Genomic DNA, 19,557 nt, shown 5'->3' on the forward strand with positions numbered 1-19,557 from the left:
TCTGTGCAGTTTGCTCCCTTCAATGTATCTTAAAAATGGCAATTAAAAACGAGCAGAACAGACACCCAAGCAAACAACACTGAATCGTCAAAGGCTGCAACTACTTCAGCGACAGACCCACTAATTAGTAAATAATGGATTAATTAAACAATTACCCTGGAAAAGCAGAATGAAAATCAAGATGAAAATATTGTTAAAAAAAAGATTATTTCCATATTTTTTTTGCCAAACTTAGTTTTCTAATTTCTATATTGTTCCACAGAATCTGGGAAATAACAGTTCACTTAATCAGCCCAGGAATCCAATTAAAAACAGAAGCTGGTTGTAACAAAAACCTGCGGCCACAGCATTTGAAAATCTCTATAACAATATATATATTCTTAGAGAAATGCTGAAAATGACCTTTTTTATATTAAGTTTTGTTTCAGATAGGTACATTACAGAAAAAATGTAACAATATGACAGCATGTAATTATGAGAAGCATTTTCTTTTCTTTTATGCCATGTGTATTATGGATACATATATTTGTACATATTGTATTAGTTAAAGTATTTAACTAATTTAAAGTATTTTTGGTTCCCAAAAGATTCCTCCACAAGAAGGTTCCAGAAAGAACCTTTATTTATTTAGATCTGTAACATGATCCATACAGTACATAACCACAAATAGATGATAACAAACTCGTGAAATACCAGTGGGTCATGATTTTAAATGACTCTTTCTGCCTATGTCCAGTAACAAAGGCCAAATCTAGGTTTTCTTATTCTATTAGTGTCCTGCTAGATAGCCTTCCATACATTCAAGATTTTGATTTTTTTTTCCTACTTATTAGGAAGCACAAAGTGCCAATGTTATATGCAAAGAACCATTCCCAGCATGAAATGGTGTTTTGTCAGACAAACGTTCAATAAGGAACCACACAACCCAGTAAAGAACCATAAAATGCCATTTAAGGACCAGTATTTTTAGGAGTAGTTTTTATTTTATAAATTTCATTAAGGAGTTTTTTAATGTTACTATATATGAAATTTGAGGCTCCAAAGCGAACAGCTTTGAACTACACTACCGTACAGTATATGTCCAGTCATCTGTGAGAGGATATATTTATCATTTGTATAAACTGAATCTAAGCCAACTCATATGTGTAACCAAAATTCTCAAATAAGCCTTTAAAATAAGAGTGAACAACTACAGTTAAAAATGTTATCATGCTATTATCCACTTACTTTAGCATTCACTTTTCTTGAATCTTTCCTCATAACTCAGTCCCTACAGTCCTAAAGTCGGACACCTATTCTCCAACTGGAGCACACCCAGACGAAGTTACCTGCTCATGGTCATACAGTGCCAGTAGTAGGATTTGAACCCACAACCACAGGGCTTGAAGTTCAAAGCCTTAATTTCTACACCACACTGCCCAATATGTTTAGCAGTCTGCAGCAGATTTACAAAGCTACTGATTTCAGTACTCCATAATACATGTTTTTGTTACTTGCATCTCTCGCATTTTAATTGGCTATAATCCAAACTATTTTCAAACTTGAAACTGTGTCAGCAGTAGAGTGCCAGTCGAAGCCCTGTGAACCCGAGGGGTGTGGACAGATGTCGTCCCTCGTTGCCCATAGCGGTTAGTCAGTATTATTAGACTTTGATTACCTGTGGGTGTCCTCCTTGGTGCCAGTAGCACACAGCCCTTAGTATAACAAATGGTAGCCCTTTGTGAATGTATTACCATGAACTTTTTTAATTCATGGTGTACAGAGCATGCACACTTTTACTTTAATAAATGGCACCCAACAAGTAATAGCACCCATACAGTACCATCAGAGTCTGATGACCAGTCTCCCTTGGTAAAGGAGCGTGTACGCTCTTCAAAAGATGGTGCCCTAGGCCCAATGGACTGACCAGCTTTGGGTAGAGTGGTTAGTACTAACAGGAACTGTCTGTATGGATTTTGCACATTCACCTGTTGTGTCATGTTGCCACTGTAACTTTTAAGGAAAAACACTGACCATGTAACCGAAAAAAGTATATTTAATAAAGTAAATAAATAAATAATAGGAAATTTCTAAATGAATACAACAGCAGGATACGTCTGTCAAATAAATCAAAACTTTCAAATATTGAAATTGCATTCCACATAAGCAGTAAATGACAAATTCAAGCTTAGGAGTAGAACATTAAACAGGATTCATCCTCACACAAGTCAACAACTTCAACTTGACTTTCTTGTTTGTAGTTTTCCAGTTTCTCACAATATCGTTTATGGCGCTGTCCTTCTTTAATATCTTTAATGACAGATTTTGACAATTCTAAGTGTAGCAGCAAGCACCTTGATATTTAATGGCCTTTTCTGCTATCAGCACATTAAGCCATTTGCACAGTGCAGGATGTGATGTTAACAACAGGTCAGCAATCACAACCATCATGCAAATTTGGTGATGCACAGACTAGTAATCACATTTTGGGCCAGGTTTATACTTAACGTGATGCGACATGTGCTCCAGCAGACACTACTGCTACACAAGCGTTGTACTGTTTATACTTGCGCGCGCACTTTACGTAAATCTGGAAGATTCCACCAGGTGGAAGTGCGAGATATTATCATGGTGAGAAAACGTTCAGCTTTGCTGTGTTGTGAATTGCCTGAAACATCTATTAAATTCTGAGGACATCTTGCCACGATATCTCTGAAAAGAATGTTTAATGATTGCATCCAGCTGTCCAAGGGTGCACCCATTCCAGTAAGCATCGGGCACGAGACAGAAATAAAATCCCAGGATGGGGCATCAGCTCATCACAAGGTGAACTCAAGCACATACATGCACTAGCGTCATTTGAGTGTCACCAAATACCCAAACCTTCATGTCTTTAGAAGGTAACCGGAACACACTGTGGAAACCCACCAGGAAAACATGCAAACTCCAGGCAGGGAACACCAGGGATCTGACTCCCTACTGTGAGGAAGCAGCGCTACCTCTCCGTCACCGTGCCACCCCATACATGTAATTATTAAATGAAGTGAACGATTCATCTGTAAAATGTAATATATATATACTTTAATGCCTTTCATCATGAAAGTGATATCAGGTATAAATCTAAGAATGCTAAATGTGCAGAGAGCTGGAATATCATACAGTTAATGTGTTTTGTGTGGTTGCTGCTGCTGTCAGTTCAGGAGGAAGACTCAGAAGCATGTAGTGATTAACAACTGGGTTGGTTTTAAGATGATGTTTACGACGGTCTACTTTAATACTAAAACAAACTGCAAGGTTAAAGTGAACGTTTTGAGATTAAAGCCAAAATTTCCACTTTAATCACAAAATAGACCAAAATAGAATTTTTTTCACAGTGGCTCAAATACACTGCCGAACATTCTGATGCTGTTTTGAAGGTGTAAAAAAATAAAAAAGAAGATGGTATGTGAGACTCTTAAAATGTATCGTGTCATTATGTTGGGGAATACATTGAATATAAAAGCACCACAAATGCATTTGTATGTCGGCATTTTGCTTCACCATGTCGAACCATTCAGACTTCGAAGCACGCATATTCGCATAGAGGCTTTCTGTCACATGTAGACAGTAAACAGAGACTCTGACATCACGATCCAACTTGATCACATTGCGACCCCTGACTTTTTGCTGGAACTGCAACTCGCACACACATCATGTTAATTTCTGAGGACCTGCTTAGAGGACACATCAAATGAACGCTAGGAATGCATGGCTGGGCGTATAGTTTAAACCGGCCCTTGACGGTGCGCAGAGTTGATAATTTTTTGTTAACATGTACAAAACAATAAAATGATGCAAAACAAATAAATGATTGTGATGAAAAAACAGGGATTCAGGAGACAAAAAACAGAGAGACATAGACAGGAACAGAAAAACAGATCTGTGTGGAAAAACATAGCAGTGGCAACATTGCTCCTGTGTTCCTACCACATCCCAAAGATAATTGCCAACTATCATTAGCCCTGTTTCACTAAGTGTGTGTGTGTGCATAAGAGTAGCCCGCAATAGAGTTGCACCTTATTCAGCTCTCAGTCTGTTTCTGCCTTATGTCCTAATGCTGCTGGGGCAACTCTTGCAATTGTGAAGCCAAATAAATGAATTATATGGTTCACTACTGTGTATAATAGGATATGACAGTGGTCACGACAGATTGCGAGTGGATCGCGGACTGGGTTGTGGCGGGTCGAACTTGCTCTATCGATCGCGCTAGATTTATTAAGGGGACCACGCAACCCAACTCTGGAGTTTGTGCTCAATTCACCAATTTTGAGTGGCGCTTTATGGGTCACAAAATCACTACCATAAAAAAAGTGGGTTGCAACACCAGAAGGATTGAGAAACATTGAGCTATACAGTCGAAAGGATGGAACTAACTATATTAAACCTGATTCTTCCATATTCTCATTTTATCAGTCTACATCTTTACTTAGGTGGATTTGTTTGTTTCCGTGAAGTTTATTCTCCAGTAGTTATTTTCTATTACATTTTCTTCCTTTATATTTTTTTGCATTGTTAAGTGCCTTGTAATTGTATGCTCTGTGTTATTTACAGTAAAATAAAGAGTGAATGACTAAAAAACAGAGGCAAAGACCAGCCAAAGTTTCATTTTTTTTCTACTTTATACAATAGATGCATCTTTTTTTCCTTTGTCATTTTTTCATTGCCTAGTATATATTGCTGTCTCTAGTATACAAAGCCTATGAAGAATAAATATGTTATTTCAGCTTTAAAATATTAAATATTATCCTCAAGCAATGCACCTGAGCAGCCTTGGTTCAGCAGACAGCACCAAAGGCTTCTTTCTTCAGAGATGCAGCAGCAGGTCTCTGGTGTCACACACTGATATAACCAAAAGACAGGAACTATGCTGTAGAGATTAACAATGGCATAAAGAATGAGCTGTCAAAAATGAGGGAAATGGACATTTTAGGGCAGATTTCAAATGTGTTCTTTAAGGGGGTCACATTCTAAAGGTGTCCCTTAATGTTGGGGGCATTAGCCTATCCTGGCAGCATAAAATGCAAGGCAGTAATTGTGCTTGGACAGGTGCCACTCCATCGCAGCTGCTACTCACATCCATACATGTCCTTAGATGCAGCCAGTTAACCTAACCTAACCTAGAAAACCATTACCGACGGAACAATCAAACTCCACGTGAAAACCAAACAGGCAATGGATCTGAATTCATGCAGCTGAATGGGTGAGGCACTGAGCATCCAAATTGCATGTGTTGTTGACCAAAATTATCACTCTTGACACGTTCTTGAAGTTCTACTGGGATTGCAACATGCAAGTCTGTAGAACTGCTTTTATCCTACTGCAACTTTTCCTTGCTCATTTACCCAGTTATCTTATATTTGTTTTGTTTTGTGTTTTTATTTTTTGGACAGTTTCTTTCTTTATACTGATTTTGTCAGCCATTGTATTATTTTTGCTGTTTTAAAGGAAGCCTACACAGAGCTAAGTAAGGACAAGAAGCCTTAACCCTCATACTTCACCTCAGGCAATTTTATTTGCTGACAGCCATGACCTTGAAAATGCTTTCTGTTGATGTAATAAAAGGATTTACCACAATCCTGCCAGGAGCTAAACAGAATAAACAGAGACTGGGTTATTTAAAGGTGCAGAGCCCTGTGTGGTCTTAACACTGAATGATACAACAGTGTAAGCTTTACTTGTACTTCCCGTAATCACTTTGAAAAAATTAAAATAGGATCAGGATGCAGAATCTGAATTATAAAAAGGTAGAAGGTAGTTTCAGTACACAAAAGGTAAAAATGAAGTACATTAATGTATGCAAATGAATGTCTATAAACTCTTCATTAAAGTAAAAAATAATAAAAATGCACCAGAAATAAAAATCTGGGCAAAGCCTTCTAAAAGAATAAGGCTCCAGTTCTTATTGGCGATAATATCAATGACCATGGGCCAACAAGGATGACATCAGTTAGTCATTTTTGCCAGGACATGGCTGGGAATTAAAAATGCTGGTAGGAGATATAAAGGAAAAATTAAAAAGCCAAACTCCCTTAAATGAGGTCTTTCCAAGACACATAGAAGATTTCCATTTTTATATTATATTTCTGTTAATACAGTGTGGTGGCACAGTGAGTGGTTTTTACGGTCTCAGAATTAGATGCACATTGATTTAGTTTCCAACTGACCACTGTCTCTGTCTGGTTTACATCTTCATCCCATGGATATGTGTGGTCTCTCCAGATTTCTTTTCCCATTTTTAAGGACATGAATGTTGCAATTGATGAATCTAAAATGGTTACATGTGAGCTAGAGCAGTAGTGTGTCCTTCAAAGAATTGACATGGCATTTAATGTCACTTTGTACTTGCATCAGATGTTATTACATTTATTTATTTGGATGACACTTTAATTCAAGGGACTTACAGCATTTAAGATACAATTGGTTACATTTATATTTATTTTTTAGAGGATAAAGTGACCTGCTCAGGGTCACGCCGTGTTAGTGACTTGCTTTGAACACACAACCTTATGGTTTGCAGTCCAAATCCTTAACCATTACACCACATTGCCTGTCTGTTATTACTAAGGCAGATTGAGGCTCTTCGTGTTCCAAAATGTTGCTTTGGAAAATAATGGATAGGATTTGTTTGAAGCGTATTGGGGATGTGTATGAAATTAGGTGACAGTTTTGGAGCCATTTCCATTGATTGCTGTTTTTTTCTAACTCACTTTTTCCATTGCTGCTCTGTAAAATTCTGTGAAATTCAGCACTAGATGCAAGGCAAGAAAGAATAAACCATGCATGGAATGTTAGTCTGGCTGCTGGGCAGACATACCCGCAATCAATCAAATCATCAAACTTAGAGTTGTCAGTAAGCTTACATGCCAGTGTTGGAGGAAACCCAAATAGAAACAGAGAATGTGCAGTCTCAAAAAATCAATGACTGGGAAACTGAATTAACATTCTGGGACTGTGAGGCAGCCACTATGCCACTGTACTGAAATTTGTTCATTTTCTTTATCAAAAAGGGAATCAATTTGTCAATTTACTTTTAACAAACTTGACCAAAGCAACTTACAAAATGAGTAAAAGTGTTCCATATTGGCCCATTGTGAGCACTGCTACGTAAGCTGACTTGTTAAGTGTTGCACAGGGAGTTCTTGGTGTGGAAAGAACTCAAAATAGTCATCTGGTGTTTCTCAGACCAAAATTCTCACTTATGTGAGCTCTCAGTGTTTAGAAATACTTTTTTTATCCATCCATATATCCATTTATCCATTTATGAGTGTGGTTTCATCTGTTGTTGGAGATGGTTGTGTAGGGGGGAGAGCCGTTAGCAGAGGTGTTATTTTACCCTTTTTTTAAAAAAAATACCATTTCGAGATATCCTGAATTTACTCATCCCAAGAGATTTGAATAATACCACATGCAAGTACAAATAAGCATGAGTAGCAAACAAAGGGCTCATATACCCATTTATACAGTACATTAAATGAAAGAAGACAGTAAGAGAGTATTTCCGCCCATGCATGGTAGAAACCATCCCTAGAAGTGATGCTGATCCATCCCCTTGCACACTCCCACACATACAGTTGTGCTTGAAAGTTTGTGAACCCTTTAGAATTTTCTTTATTTCTGTATAAATATGACCTTAACATCATCAGATTTTCACTCAAGTCCTAAAAGTAGATAAAGAGAAACCAGTTAAACAAATGAGACAAAAATATTATACTTGGTCATTTATTTATTGAGGAAAATGATCAAATATTACATATTTGTGAGTGGCAAAAGTATGTGAACCTCTAGGATTAGCAGTTAGTTTGAAGGCGAAATTAGAGTCAGGTGTTCTCAATCAATGGGATGACAATCAGGTGTGAGTGGGCACCCTGTGTTATTTAAAGAACAGGGATCTATCAAAGTCTGCTCTTCACAACACATGTTTGTGGAAGTACATCATGGCACGAACAAAGGAGATTCCTGAGGACCTCAGAAGAAGAGTTGCTGATGCTCATCAGGCTGGAAAAGGTTACAAAACCATCTCTAAAGAGTTTGGACTCCACCAATCCACAGCCAGACAGATTGTGTACAAATGGAGGAAATTCAAGACCATTGTTACCCTCCCTAGGAGTGGTCGACCAACAATGATCACTCCAAGAGCAAGGCGTGTAATAGTCGGTGAGGTCACAAAGGACCCCAGGGTAACTTCTGAACAACTGAAGGCCTCTCAACTGAAGGCCTCTCTCACATTGGCTAATGTTCATGTTCATAAGTCCACCATCAGGAGAACATTGAACAACAATGGTGTTTATGGTAGGGCTGCAAGGAGAAAGTCACTGCTCTCCAAAAAAAACATTGCTGCTCGTCTGCAGTTTGCTAAAGATCAAGTGGATAAACCAGAAGGCTATTGGAAGAATGTTTTGTGGACAGATGAGACCAAAATAGAACTTTCTGGTTTAAATGAAAAGCGTTATGTTTGGAGAAAGGAAAACACTGCATTCCAGCATAAGAACCTTATTCCATCTGTGAAACATAGTGGTGGTAGTATTATGGTTTGGGCCTGGTTTGCTGCATCTGGGCCAGGACAGCTTGCCTTCATTAATGGAACAATGAATTCTGAAATATATCAGAGAATTCTAAAGATAAACGTCAGGACATCTGTCCCTGAACTGAATCTCAAGAGAAGGTGGGTCATGCAGCAAGACAACGACCCTAAGCACACAAGTCGTTCTACCAAAGAATGGTTAAAGAAGAATAAAGTTAATGTTTTGGAATGGCCAAGTCAAAGTCCTGACCTTAATCCAATCAAAATGTTGTGGAAGGACCTGAAGCGAGCAGTTAATGTGAGGAAACCCACCAAAATCCCAGAGTTGAAGCTGTTCTGTACAGAGGAATGAACTAAAATTCCTCCAAGCCAGTGTGCAGGAATGATGAAAAGTTACCGGAAATATTTAGTTGCAGTTATTGCTGCAAAGGGGAGTCACACCAGATACTGAAAGAAAAGCTTCACATACTTTTGCCCCTCACAAATATGTAATATTCGATCATTTTCCTTAATAAATAAATGACCAAGCATAATATTTTTGTCTCATTTGTTTAACTGGTTTCTCTTTATCGACTTTTAGGACTTCAGTGAAAATTTGATGATGTTTTAGGTCATATTTATGCAGAAATACAGAAAATTCTAAAGGGTTCACAAACTTTCAAGCACAACTGTACAAGAATGGATGGATCTCCGCTCACTGGAAACAAAATTTTGGTCCTTGAAACTACCACTGTGTCACCCACATCAGTTTCAGTCAAGTTCAAACAATCATAATTGTGATTTACTTTGTGGTAAACTGGAGTTCTGTCCAGAGGTACTTCTTGCCAAAAACATGATAGGCTCCATCTCCCAGTGACACGTGCTGAAAAAGAAAATACAGACAAAGTAAACCAGCAGTATTTTTGTACACAACACTTCTGTTATGTTTCTTTCTCTTTATTTGGAAATCAAACCATCAAATGAATAAGAGATATGAAGGGTATTCTGGGAAAAATGAGGTGGAGAGTCCACTTTTTCCTTTTATCACAATTCTGCATAGATAAACAGCACATTCTTATATCAGATGCTACAATGAGGGCTATTGACTGCCCACGGCTTTTTGTTGGATGTTCAGAGAATGGGTAGAATCATTCTTTTCACTCTTTGTGTGGCAAGCTGAATTAACCTTCAAAAATATCTCAAAATTGATTTCAGGTATCTTAAAATGCAATTTACTTTTTAAGATATCTGAAATTCATTTCCAAGTATCTCAAAATATGTTCCTTTAAATTTTAAGATGTCTGTATTACATATTGAGTTATCTCAAATGCATATCAAGATTTCATAAATGCATATTTAGATAACTTTAAAATAACTGAGTGTGCATTTCAGGATATCATGAATACATTTTGAAATATCACAAATTGACCATGCATGAATTTTAAGATATCTTTATGTATTTCAATGTAAAATTTCCTGTTATTTCAATGGGACTTCCTGTCTATTTTTAGATGTCTAAATCTTTCAGGGCGGATGTCGACTTTTGTCAGAATTCAGGAGTAATGGCAGGGCCGGATTAAGATGAAACTGGGCCTGATCCTGCAGCTCAAAAAATGCCTATTTTTTCTCGCCATTGGTGCATGTACATTTGACACTCACTGTACATGCGCACTCAGACCGACCAAGGAGCCTTAATTGCTTGCGACGCAACCAGCCAGCCTTTATTGAACATGAATGATAATAACAACGTAGTATCGTAACAACTCGAGATTAACATCAAACTATGTGACATCAACATTCAATAGCAATTGTCTGAAAAGTGCACTTAATGCAGAAAACCTAACAATGAAATACACATAATTTCGCAATTCTCTTACGAAACAGAGTAAGAAAAAATGAATTTGCAGAGACATTGGGTCAAAGTGACTCAGTTCAGGATCTTGAGGGTAAAAATTTGTCCATGATTTAAATTTCGTAATAGACCAGAATCCTGTCGAGGATTTTAAAAATTCTAAACATCCATGCCAGGCCCGCGGGCTGGTTTTTAGTTTTACCTTTACAGATAACTATTTAAATAGCCATCAATTTTTACTGTACAACTCATTTTCAATGTGAAAAATTTATTACGCGGCACTTACCGAACAATAATAAATTGGCAAGAATCCCCAAGATATTGCAAAAAACAAAGCTAAATTACTAAAGAAACTGTTTAACGTAAAATTGATAGCATTAACTTGAAATCTTCAGTTAACAATAAACACAACGACGTTATAGTTACGTCACAGCGCAAAGAACAATTGTAACTGTATAATAAGTAACGCTGTGTCTAGGTGTCCGAAAGTCGGACTTCAAATTTCATTCTAAGAATTATTTTGAGATTAATATAGCAAAGGAAAATTCAGCTTCCGGAAAATTCTTGTCTGTTTTCATCTGGGCCTATTTCAGGAATGGGCCTAATGGTGCAGCATGAATAGCACCTACCTTAATCCGGACCTGGGTAGAGGACAGGTAATCAGCTGCAAACTACAACAAAACTCGATGTAATGTTTTAGTTCGACTCCCTTTGCTAGAAGGAAAGTTAGCTTTGTTGATTTGACATTGATTTCCTGTGTATGCATGAGTAGTGAAGAGCAAGCAACCTATATGGCATTGACATCTGCTGAGAGACCAAAGCAAATGCACAAAGCAAAATACTCTGTACATGATGTTTTTCATATTATCACTGAATCTCTGACTTCTCGGACTCAGATTTTGATGCAAGTGAGCTAGAGAAGGAGATCGAAAACAAAAGTGAGGTACCAGCATCAGCTGATTGGTCCCCAGCTGATCGTGGCACTTAGCATGCTAACATGTAGCTGATGTACGTACAGCAACATTCACCTGGGAGGCCTGCCACTTATAATGACAAGAGATACAAATCATATTGCATCACACCACAACTGCCACCACCACCCACCTGACTTGTGAAGACGGCCAGGCAGCGGGATTTCTGCTGACCAATGAGCCTCCCTCCCTGCAGCCACCAGAAACAGTGAACAGGTGCTGATAGCAGTGACAGCATCAGGGCTGTCTTAAAACATGGGCACGCTGGGCAGTTGCCCGGGGGCCCCGCGAGCATAAGGGCCCCATACTAATCTACGTATGTTGTAACATGCTGCTTTGCCCAGGGGTCTATAATGCTGTTAAAACAGCCCTGCACAGCATGCAGCAACAGACATTTTATTTTGATTTATGTATGAAATCATTGCTTTGTGTGCTTTTCTGAAAAGTTTTTTGCAAAAAATATTCAGCCCTCAATATTTTGAAATTTGACAGGAAGCTGTTTTTAAGATATTTGGACACATAATGTGTTCTTAAATTGTATTGTTGATGACTGAAAATGCTTTTCATATATCTTGAAATATATTTCATGTCTTTTTAAAGATATCTTAAATTGCATTAAATAAAATTGAGATATCTTAAAATTAGTCTCCATTTGATATATCTAAAAATGTATTTCAAGATAATGCAAATGGAGAAGAGGCCCATTTAAAGAAAACACAAAATGAAAATTAAAATTGTAAAATGATCTCTCAAACAAGAGCGAATTTCAAGATATTGTCAATGCTTTTCAAAATAAATGTAAACACATTAGACATCTGTAAATGTCTAAAGTAACTTCCTATACATTTTAAGATAACACAAATGCATTTCCTGTGCATTTCAAGATGCACTTCCGGATATCATAAAATAACTTCAGTACATTTTGAGATATCTGAAATTATTTCCAAAATGTCTTAAATATGGGCATAAAGAACCATTGAAAGAATAGGAAATTTTACAGGAAGTGATTTAGAGATATTTTAAAATACACAAGAAATTATCTTAAGATATCTGGAAATGTATTTGGGATATCTTGAAATGCACAAGTAGTTATCAAAATGCATTTGAGAAATTTTGAAATGAATTTGAGATAATTTGTGTACAGCCTATCATCTTAATGTATCATGAAATCTATTTGAGATATCTTAAATGCGTTTCAGACATCTTGCATTCTGAAATATCACTAAATGTTAATTTGAGGTGCTGTAATATTTGACAATGCGATAGCCTAGGCTGGAGCACAGATTCTTCCGATTCCTACACTTTATCTACTGTGATTTGCTGTTCAGGGGCTATTTTGGCCCTCCACTGCATTTAAAAAGAGTTGTGGTTAGGTAGGCATATTCCATTTTTTGGCATCAACATTCTTGTATGTTTCGGTTTACCAGCATGCAATGATTTATTCAGCAGCCCTTTAGCACTGCCACATTTATGTCATAAATCAAATCCTTTATTCTTTGAATGTCTGCCATGGGCATGGCCATCTCCCTTTCTAGTGTTCTACAAAAATGGATACAAAATGTGTTTGCCACGATATGCAGTAAAGCCAGCCCATCAGGCTTCCTTCAAATACTCCACTGTGTACAAAGTGTGAATTTAAAACTGCAGGTTTATTCTATGACTTAACCCTTTAAATGAGGGAGTGGGTAGAGATTTGCTTAACCTTGGACCTGGGAATTTACAGAGTGTGTGAAAAATGACACCGTTATAAAAACTACAGAGTAAATATCCAAATAAAAGATTCCTCCAATAGCACCGCCAACCACATTCAGATTCAATCTTCCATGGCAGCATGTGTTTAACATAAACGTCTTCATTTTTCTTCATCTCTAAAATGTGACTCCAAGGCTTGATAATTATCTGACAGCCACAGAAACAAGTATTTGATCAGCCGTGATATTATTTCCATTACGCGGCAAGCAGCAAGCTTCATTTTTTCCTTCCAATAAACCCAACGTTGAACCGTATGCACTAAAATAAAAAAATCTAAGCTACTTGGGAGCATATGTCTTAGAAATGAGGGTGCCTAAGAGCTGATGTTAATGGAAATAAAACTGCAGATCAACAATATGAACAGTCAAAACAATTTTGTTCTATTAAAATTCTTGTTGAATATTAAGTCAGTAAGTGTCATCTTATTTTGAGTTCATCATTTTTGTTTTGATCCCTTGGGGATCATTTGGATGTTAGTGACACTCCTGGCTTAGGTGAGGTTTGTATGTTCTCCCCTTTTTCATGTGGTTTTATTTGGTGGGACTCCTGTTACCCCCACTCTCCAATAAATGTGAGGGTGAGAATGATCCCGCTCTCCTACTACAACCAAGGTGTGGAATGAGACTGAAGGATGAAATCAAGGTTTATTGTTTTTATATATAAACATAAGTTACAGATACTTGCATACTTACCCTCAAGCAGATATAACATGAAAGTACTGCAGTGCTTATTTTTCTTTTTGCTGTGTTTCTTCACTCTCCTTTAGATAGATAGATAGATAGATAGATAGATAGATAGATAGATACTTTATTAATCCCAAGGGTAAATTCACATATTCCAGCAGCAGCATACTGATAAAAAAACAATATTAAATTAAAAAGTGATAAAATTTGAATAATGTTAACGTTTACCCCCACGGGTGGAATTGAAGAGTCGCATAGTGTGGTGGAGGAACAATCTCCTCAGTCTATCAGTGAAGCAGGACAGTGACAGCAGTCTGTCGCTGAAGCTGCTCCTCTCTCTGGAGATGATCCTGTTCAGTGTATGCAGTGGATTCTCCATGACTGACAGGAGCCTGCTCAGTGCCCGTCACTATGCCACAGATGTCAAACTGTCCAACTCCATGCCTACAATAGAGCCTGCCTTCCTGACCAGTTTGTCAAAGCGTGAGGCGTCCTTCTTCTTTATGCTGCCTCCCCAGCACACCACCGTGTAGAAGAGGACGCTCGCCACAACCGTCTGATAGAATAATTCTATAATTCTATAATAGAATAATTCTTTGATTTCTGTTTTGTTCCTCAAAGTGAATGATGCTGTGTTATTCCTTGAGCTTCTTTACAAATGGTACGCAGCAGTCATGTGGGGTTTTCAGCACCCCATTCTGGTCACTTGGATTTCTGGTTAAATTTAAAGTAAAGATTGTGAGTTTTTCAAATTTATTGTCATGTGTAATGAGCACAATGAAATTCTTTATTGTGTCTGGTGTCATAATTAGTAATTTTTCAAGAAATTAAAAACTTTAAATCACTTGAAATAAAACACATACGTTGGCTGATATCTGCATTTATTTAAATGAAATGTATTTAGAGATTTTGGGCAACTCTATTGTTGCTCTGGTAATTGGTATTCAGAAGGCTATTCGCGTGAAGTGTCCATAATTACTAGCAAAAACTAGTCATGCGTATTGATGACACAAGCTGTAGGTATGGAAACCTGAAAAAATAAAATTAAAAGGGATAGGGGCCCTAATCTTGTGGTCAGAGGTTTCTTTATATAATTTAAAAGAGAATACAACATTCCTATGCTTTGTTAAAGTGTCCCAACATATTTGAGAGCCCAGAGGAAGGGCCTACCAATTTTATTGTTGCTTCCAGGAAAGAACCATCTGAAAATAATAATAATAATATTAATAAGCTAAACTGCAACAATGTCTGAGGCAAGCCACTAGCATTGCCAAAAAACAGGGTACCACTCAAGTGGGTCTGATTAGCTATGTTGGATTTGTATAGCACCCTGGGCTGATTTGTCCTCCATTGTTCCTATGTAAATTTTTCAACATTAATTATATATGTTTAAAGGAGGATTACTGTCGCGTGTAGAGAGTACAGTCAAATTCTTAATACTCTTGTGGGGCCAGACGTGATTCTCAAATGGGAATACACATCTGGGGACTACCTGTTAAAAAGTGTGTAGCCCAATCTTACACTTCATAGGCTACATCCACAGGGCTTCTTCCTCAAACATTCACCCATAATTCCTTCAGTCTGTGCATTTTAAACTTCCACCAGGGTTTCAGAGAGAGAGCAAAAGATATTGAACAATGAGAGAAAATAAAAAGTAGAAATTGTTGTTACCCATTCAGCACTGTAATAGCACAAGCTAACTGAAGTGTAATGATTAATTTGTATATTGTAATGAGTGTGATGATAGAAGAGACAGGCACATATATGCAGACCTCAGCAGTTGGCATCACACAGTTGAGAAGTATCTCTCTCTGCTACAATATCTTTCTCTCGTTTTAACTACTGCATTACTATATGACATATCAACAGTAAATACAGCTTAGATAAGCATTGTGGTCTATGAATATACAACATTTTAAAATGCTACAGATATTACAGTATGTCATTGCATGTTTGCATTTCCAGTTAGACAGTAATGTTACATTTCTTTAGTTACTCGTTTAGACGTGCAGTCAGAAAATGGATGGTCTGCAGCCTTGTCCATCCTTAACTGGTGGCATAAAGGCAGATTTGTTGATTCAGGTATTATGAGTACTGAAACTTGCATCTGCTGTGGCTCTTTATTATTAGCTCTCTTGACCACAGTCTTTTTGACAGGGTGTGACACATCATTTACTTCAAATGCATATTTTGAAGTTCATTTCATATTTTCAGAAGCATATCTGCCAATTCATTTAAGCTTACACCAAATGTAACACTATCGCTATAATGCTGAAGAACAGAGAACACACACAGCACCTGCAACAATGTTTCATTCACGTTTACCAACCATCCATTAATCTCGTCAATTGTCAATATATGATCTGATGTTACAGAAAGGGTTTTTGCTTGCAAAAGGTTATGTTTATTTTAAAAACAGGTTATGTTTATTTTAAACATGTGAAATGTGCTCTCTGCACACGTGACACACATTTACATGTTGTAAAATAAGCACAACAACACCGTCAAAGATTTGGGGGGATCCCCCATATACTGTCGCACAGAAAAAAGGAAATGTCGTCTTTACAGACTGAGTTCAAAATGGAACTGGTACAAAAGAAAATGAGGGTAGTATACTGTATATTGGTGGATCTGCAGGAAGTGATGCTTTGAAGAGATGTGGTCTTTAGGGTTGGAACTGGAAGTGATGTTTATGAAGAGGCGTGACCTTGAGGGTTGGAACCGGAAATTATGTTATTGGGTAGTTTCTTCAGTTGTTCTGCTGGGAAAAAGGAAAGAAGAGTTAGAGGGCAGCGCCAACCTCCAGTTTGGCGGGTAAATGCATCTATTTGAGCCCATTAACTGTCTCCCAAGTGCATATGTGTAACAATGTATAATAGAGGTTTTAGAGACTTTTTGACTGTAGACAGTTCATCAAAAACAGAAGCTTACTGTCTATTGGACCACGTTAAGGAGAGCTCCTCTGATCTTTGCAGTTTGAAATCACCACCCCTACTTTGACCACCACCTTCATAAGGTGTTGGATTTGTTTAGTAATGTGACACTTAGTCAGCCATCTGATTGTGTATGTGTTATGTCTGCCTTCAAAGAGACTAAAGTCTTACTTGTATGTGCTAATTAACATGCAACACGTGTGTGCCACTCTCCAGTGCCATGACTACCACGAAACTAATGTCTTCCTCACCTGAAAAATCTCTGAATACATTTGTCAAAACCTAACAGCAAAACAGAAATCCAACAAATATGTTAAAAAGCTAACTAACAATTCTAAACTGCTGAAGAGTATGACTAAAGTACTTTTATTCCTTCAGCTCTTCTGAATTTGTAGCGATCCTGTTAACGTGTTAGGTGTGGTCTGCCAGGTACACTGAACATTCAAGAGCATGCTGGTGTCTAAGAGTGGTGTTTCCTTTATCTAGAGCATTTGTATTTTCCTCCTAATATAATATTTTTTAATTAATGAAAATTTCAATGGGTGTTAGACGTGTGCCTTGTAGTGGTTCATCCTGTTAATGGAAAGCTTTAAAATAAAGATAAATTGCATCCTATGCTCCAACATGGAATGAATTTTGGAAACCACAAACCTCAGTGGACCCATGGCTTTGTCAGATGGTATTCATTTAATAGTAGGTCTTGAAAACTACTCCCCCCTTTAATTTTTTTTCCATCAGTCAGTATTTTTATTCTCTTTGCAAGTCTGTACTAGAGAAATTAGGTTCAGGAAATGGGGTGAATCTTCTTTCCTAAACATTCATTCTTTTAAAATATATTCTTTTTCCATTGTGAAAATTTGCTTAATTTATGTTAGTTTGAAATTAATAATGGGTGGTACTGGATCACAGTGGAAAGTGCAGCTGCTCTATGAATTCATGGTCCTGAGTTGATGCTATGTTTTCCCTAAGTCTGTGTGGGTCATCCTTCCATATCACATTAAATGTGCAGGTTAAGCTAGCGACCCCTGTGTAAGTGTATGTGGGCCCTACAAAGCACTGGCACTCAATTCAGGACAGTGTCCTGCCTTATACCCAGTGCTGCCAGAGTAGGCTGTGACCGTCCAAAGACCTCCTGAATTGTATTTGGGTGTTTGATGATGTTACATTATGAAATTACTACAAGTACAAGTTTCCACCAGGGTCATAACATGTGAGCTTCTCCCCAAGTTAAGACTGCATATCAAAGCATTAGGAAATTGTATTAATCAAGTTGCCAGGTTCACAGTGGTCTCTCATCTCACTTGCATCAGAACATAGTTTGCTAAAGAATCGCATAATTTGGTAGCATGGAGCCTCACATCTACATTAGACTGTTCATATCCCAGGTTCTGTGTTCTAAGTGTGGAGACTGCACATTCCCATGAGACTCAAAGATGTGCCAGTTACATTGTGTGAGTAAGTAACAGTGCCATGTGATAGCTGAGATCCAGGCCAGAGTTGGTTCCTTGTGTTTGATGCTAGCTGGATGACCTTTGGCTTTCACAACCCTGAAGTGTCAGAAAATGATTAATCTGGAAATGGATGAATGAATGCAAATACCTACGATTTATTATAATGAAGCATTTGTGTTTGTGGGCCAAACTTCCCATCCCCAGAGGCTCCAGGTGATACAAAGAGTACTTTCTTTTTTTATTTCAAGCAATACCTCAGCCATCTTGTAGGCACACATGGCCGACTTGAGTCTAACAGGCATGTGTTTCTGCCTTGCTTAACTCTATGACCTTTTGTCAAAGAGCAAGCACATTAAGGCTCTGAGAGTGTTTTCCATTTCAACAAAGGTCCTTTAAAAAGATGACTGATCATTTTTAATGAATCAAGTGTCAAAATAAGAATTACAGTTCCTAGTGGAAGCTTAAAAAATAAATGAAATTCACATAATTAAGACTACAGGCCTTGGTAGTTATTTTGAAGAAGAAAAACTTAGATGTAAGATTTGAAACAACTTAAAAACAAATCAAAATTTTAACATGAGAATTTGGTATAAGCAAAGAGTTTTGTGTTTGGACAGCATTCTTCACACATTCATTAACTTTTCAAATCCAAATCACTCAAACAATTTTTATACTTATTTGATATTCATACCTCTACATGTCCTCAACTTTGAGTTGAAATTAAAACACTTTATTTATTATTTTAATAAGATTCTTTAAACAAACTTTAAATAAAAAACAAACTTATCATTTGTAGGGAAAAAAAACCTATTCAATGCTCTGGTGGTTAAGTGCACACCACTTTATAGTGGGCGGTACAACTGTATTCAGATTAACCAATCACGTTCTTCTTCAAGTACACAGGGAATTTGCTTCATCTGACATCAGTTTCAGTTATTCTGATTGGTTCCTAAATACAACCAGCTTTTTCACTAGACAAAGGGTCCCTAGGTCCAGCCCTGAAGGGCCACAGTTGCCGATACTACATTTCTTAATTAGAAGGAAATGATTGTGTTCACAACAATTACTTACAAATGCTTTGAAATCTTTTGAGATTTACTTTTATTATTTTTATTTCTGGTGTCTCATGATTCACCAGTACAAGAAAACCCCCACATATGACATAACATTTGACATGTCTTGATATTTAGTTATACAAGAGGTGAAGTTGTTAAGAGTTGCCCCGTTTTTTTGACGCTCTAGACCCAAAAAACTCTTACTTTTTTAGGCCATTTTTAGACCATATTTTGTTTAGGAAATTATACCCTTATGATAATGAATAAACCAATTGGTACTGTATCTTGAGCAAAAATAATCAGGCAAACCTGAAATTTTGCATGTCACATCAACTACCCCAG

Source organism: Polypterus senegalus, chromosome 1, assembly GCF_016835505.1.
Source record: "Polypterus senegalus isolate Bchr_013 chromosome 1, ASM1683550v1, whole genome shotgun sequence".
Lineage (NCBI taxonomy): Eukaryota > Metazoa > Chordata > Cladistia > Polypteriformes > Polypteridae > Polypterus > Polypterus senegalus.